The sequence below is a fragment of the Macaca fascicularis genome, chromosome 17 (genome assembly GCF_037993035.2).
Source record: "Macaca fascicularis isolate 582-1 chromosome 17, T2T-MFA8v1.1".
In the NCBI taxonomy this organism is placed as follows: domain Eukaryota; kingdom Metazoa; phylum Chordata; class Mammalia; order Primates; family Cercopithecidae; genus Macaca; species Macaca fascicularis.
Genome location: NC_088391.1, coordinates 8,537,598 through 8,542,750, shown reverse-complemented (window position 1 = coordinate 8,542,750; position 5,153 = coordinate 8,537,598). Strand labels below are relative to the sequence as shown.

The window sequence follows — 5,153 nt, the reverse complement described above, 5'->3', positions numbered from 1 at the left end:
GCAACAGAGCGAGACTGCATCCCCACCCCCCCCAAAAAAAATCATAGTCCTACTACCTTAAAATATACATATACTTTATATATAAGTATACATATATTCATATATCTTTTATATATATATATATTTACTGGTATCTAGTGTAGATGGATTTTTTTCCTACAATAGACTTTATTTATTTATTTATTTATTTACTTACTTATTTATTTATTTTTGAGACAGGGTCTCTCATTCTGTCACCCAGGCTGAAATGCAGTGGTGCGATCTCGGCTCACTGCAACCTCCGTCTCTTGAGTTCAAGTGATTCTTCTGCCTCAGCCTCTCGAGTAAACGGGATTACAGGCGCCCACCATGCCCAGCTAATTTTTGTATTTTTTGGTAGAGATGGGCTTTTGCCATGTTGGCCTGGCTGGTCTCGAACTCCTGACCTTGGGTGATCCACCCACCTCGGCCTCCCAAAGTGCTGGGATTACAGATGCGAGCCACTATGCCCAGCCTATAATAGACTTTAAAATACATAATTATATCCAATATTATAATTCCATATACCTTTTCATTAGTGAAGAAATTATATATATGCACTGAAAGAGTGCACTTATATAACCTGGTATGGTTATAAGAAGTCATTTCCAGAGCCCTCTTCCATAGGCAGCTTTGATCACTGGAGCATCAAGCAGTACCCGTCAGGTGTATTCTCAACCCCCCAAGTGTTTGCTATTCTTGTTTTATACATCCAGTTCCTCTGTTGCCCAAACCTACCCTCGTCCAGAGGCTCTCTGTCCACCCCATTCAGAATCTGATGGCTGAAACTACATCAGTGGGGAAGCTATTCTAAGATGTGAATTAATTCAGTTAGAGCATGTGCTGGCCCCAGTGTGAGACATTAGGGGCACAACCTTGAGCCAGGCAGACATGGTCTTATAGAGGAATTGGCTTCAGGCTAACATCTCAGCAGCTATGAGGACCCTGCTGCTCTCAGCTAAGTGCAGTTCCTTATAAAGTTGTCCACAGTGGGGAGGGTACATTCGTTTAAACTCTTTTTGTTACATTGATTTATTTTCTCCTTTGGATTGAAATAACTCAACGGGAAAGTGAAGAAAGGCATTGGCTGGGATGAGGAGAGAAGGAAAGAGTCATTTCCACATGTGACTATGAAGCAGATTGTAGTAATTTGTCTTCCATAGTGAAACCCCTACTTAAGTTCATTACAAAACCTCTGAAAAAAAAAAGAACACATGCAACAGGCAACAGTGGCCACCTGCAAATGGGGATACAAGTGGCTGGGGAGAGGATTCACCTTGAATACCACATTCACACACTACTTCTCAAAGAAAAACTGCATCGCTGAAAACAATCTGTCCTTTAATACCAGTAACTACTCTCCATTGTCACTTCTCTGGGATAGGCGCTAAGTTTATCTGTGTTTTCTCGTTTGGCTTATTTATGCATTTACCTGGTAATGACACTTGTATAAATAAACAGATAGTTCTTGACCTCTGGAAGCATACTGATAAATCGGCCCACAGACATGCGGAGGAACCAAGGGCAAACAGCAGACAATTCACTTGGTGCCAGCCACAAGGAAGGTGTATTTGAGGGAACGCATTGTGGGTGGAACATACTTAGTCAGGGTGGGGTCACAGGGAAATCACCTTTCTTACCGAAGAGATTCCAGGGAAGACAGGAAGATTGTGGAGGTGGTTTCTATGTCCAAGGAGACATTTCTGAAGTATGCGGGAGGAATGCTGGTGCAGACACAGGTGTAGCCTCAGAGGTGACTTAACCAGAACACTGCCACAGCTGACCAGGGGCTCATCACATGGAGATCCCACAAATGACAACAAGAGAACATTTGATTCGAGGTTTGAAGGAATGGAGGGAACACGTCTTGAAGGTGTCTGGGAGCGTAATGTTCAAGTGTGGAAGCAGGCATTGCAAAGGCTCTGGGGCAGAAATGTGCTTGACATATTCAGGAGACGGTAAAGAAGCTGCTGTGGCTGAAGCAGAGGGAACTATACTACTCTCTAATCCAAACCATAAGCTCAGAGACCATGTCTGCCTGGCTCAAGGTTGTGCCCCTAATGTCTCACACTGGGGCCAGCACATGCTCTAACTGAATTAATTCACATCTTAGAATAGCTTCCCCACTGATGTAGTTTCAGCCATCAGATTCTGAATGGGGTGGACAGGGAGCCTCTGGACAAGGGTAGGTTTGGGCAACAGAGGAACTGGATGTATAAAACAAGAACAGCAAACACTTGGGGGGTTGAAAATAAACGTGACGCGTACTGCTTGATGCTTCAGTGATCAAAGCTGCCTACGGAAGAGGGCTCTGGAAATGACTTCTTATAACCATGCCAGGTCATATATACGCACTCTTTCAGGTGACTAATGACTTCATATGAGATAAAAACAACATCCTCTACTTACTCTGTGCCTAATACTTCACTAAATGTTTTAGCTGAATTAGCTTTACATGATTTTTATGGAGATTAAATAGGATATCTCCATTTTACAGATGAACAAGCTGACTTTTAGACTTGCCTGAGGTCACACAAGCAATGGCAGAGACAAGTAAGAAGCCTGGGCAGTGTGATTCTAAAGCCTTTACCCTTAAACCCTGTTCCATAATTGCCTCTCTCCTCTTCTTGTCCCACGGGGGTGGGATGGTCTTACTATAGTGGTATGGACACACCAGTGAATGAAGGTACAGAGAGTAAACCTTAACTCTCAGATTGGACTCCCACTTCAGTGTATTTTTGAATCAAATGATGGCAACCGCCCCCCATGTTTGTCTTCTGGCTTGGGGTCTAGTCCTCAGAAATGAGGGCAAGAAGCAGCTACAAGGAGAGGCAAGTGTTTATCAAGGAATCTATGACCTTGAGGCTTGAAATTGACTGAGAAAAGTACCCCTGACTAGGAGGGAGCCTGGTGATCAAAGGAAGTAATGCCTAACAAGGGAACGCCTGGATGTTTTTCATGGAAAATGGCAGCACAGTCCCGGAAAATCCCTGTCATGCCCTATCTCTCCAAGACACAGATGAGATGAGATGTGTGGTATTCCCACTGGGACAAGCACTGACAGGAAATTAGGGTGGCAGGGAGGGCAGGAGCACCCACCTAAAGGATCAAGATATGCCTCCAGAATCAACAGCCATTGATTCATTAACTTACAAGTACGAACACAATGGAGATGTTTTGGCTGTTGACACATGGCCCTGCCACTGAGGCCCAGCAATGTCAATTAGGAAGGAAACGGTTGAATGCAAGTTCTTTAGGTTGTCCGTGTGACCTCTAACACAGTCACAGGCCTATTCAAAGGGTGTGTGGAACTAACAGTAAGATGACTAACTCAAACCCGGACAGCGGCTAAGAGTGGTGAGTTCCCTGAGAAGTCCTTTAAAAGGAAGAATGTGGGCTTTTCCACCTCTATCTACTTCCCTCTGGAGAGTCTTTAAAGAAATCAAAGAGACTGAAGACAGGAAGTAACCTTTATCCTGTGATCTCACCACATCCCACTTGGTGCTTTAGTGCCAAACAGGGGCCTCTTCCCTGATGTGATAAGAAGAGCTGCTTTCTTCAAGATCTGAGTGGTCCTTGGCGCTTATGGCAGTCTTGTCAGCAGGATGTTGGCCGCTGGATCAGGGGCTGAATCCTAATCTCTGGGAAAGCCCTGTGGATAAAACCATGAAGAGTTGACATGAATGCAAAACAATGAATGAACCCATTCCCCAGACTAAAGGAAAATGGGAGATGAATGGAAGATGCTTGGGCCAGTTCCTTACAGTATCGCAAAAGACTTTAACACCAGGCGAGATCGACTTCCTGCCCTTTAATTTCGCTTCTGAATTTTCTGTGAGAACACAGACATCTTTATCAGGATAGACAATACATGCGCATTCATTCCTCAAAGGAGGGGAGGCGCACTGAAACACATCGGGATGAAAACAAAACACACCAGGGCAAGCGACAATGAGGAAAACCACAAAACATCTGCCTCCATCTGGTCTAAAGGCAGGGCCATTAGTGCAGGATGTGGCACCAATTTAGAGCTGATTGCCAGAAAGCCCGTTACTCTGATCTTCGTGGACCACAGCATGAACTTTGTGGGCTTGAAAGCACAATGTTGGTGTTTGTGTGTGTGTGTGAATACGTTAGGAAGAAATTGAAAGTGAGTAATCAACATCAGGAAGTCACATCTCTTTTTCAAACATGACACATGTTTATTTTTTTTTATGTTGAAAAGATATATATATATATATATATATATATATATATATATTTAGAATTAGGCAGCTGGACTCAGTTTAGATGATCCCAATTTTGTTGGCAACATCCAAAGCGTCGTAATCAGGAGCCAGACGAACATACGCCTTTTTCTCTCCATCAGGCCGAATCAGGGTGTTGACCTTGGCCACATCAATGTCATAGAGCTTCTTCACAGCCTGTTTAATCTGGTGCTTGTTGGCTTTAACATCCACAATGAACACAAGTGTGTTGTTGTCTTCTATCTTCTTCATGGCAGACTCAGTAGTCAGCGGAAACTTGATGATAGCATAGTGGTCAAGCTTGTTTCTCCTGGGGGCGCTCTTCCGAGGATATTTGGGCTGCCTCCGGAGTCGCAGTGTCTTGGGCCGCCGGAAGGTGGGTGACGTGCAGATCTTCTTTTTTTTGTGGCTGTGGACACCTTTCAACACTGCCTTCTTGGCCTTTAAAGCCTTCGCTTTGGCTTCGGCTTTAGGAGGGGCAGGAGCTTCCTTCTTCGCTTTCGGCGCCATCTTGTGAAAAGGGTCCACATGTTTATTTTTAATGTGGTTCTAATGTCCCTCACCAGCAGAAAGAGCACTGAACTAAGAGTGAGGCCCAAAACCTGGGTCTGGTTTTGGGTTTTCCACTAAGTGGATGGCCTTCAGTATTTCAAGTCAATTGGGATTTCAGAGCCTACACTGTGTACTGCCTTGGGCTAAATACACACTGGGAGATACGAAGATGAACAATCCAAGACATCTGTCCTCAAACTTGCATCCAAATTGAGCAGACAGGCAAATGAAAAAAACAAAACAAAACAAAACAGTGACAGCATAAGGGAGGGGGTGTAGGTGTTAGAATAAAAGCACAACGTGTTAAAATAATAGGAAGCTGGAGGAGATTGATTT

At 44.1% G+C, this 5,153-nt stretch overlaps 1 pseudogene across 1 annotated transcript; it reads right to left on the bottom strand.

Moving 5' to 3' along the window:
* Nucleotides 1–4,261: 4,261 nt before the first annotated feature.
* Nucleotides 4,262–4,788, bottom strand: LOC102115836 (large ribosomal subunit protein uL23 pseudogene; annotated as a pseudogene). Its single transcript, XR_012426780.1, has one exon. The product of XR_012426780.1 is annotated as a large ribosomal subunit protein uL23 pseudogene (transcript).
* Nucleotides 4,789–5,153: the final 365 nt, after the last annotated feature.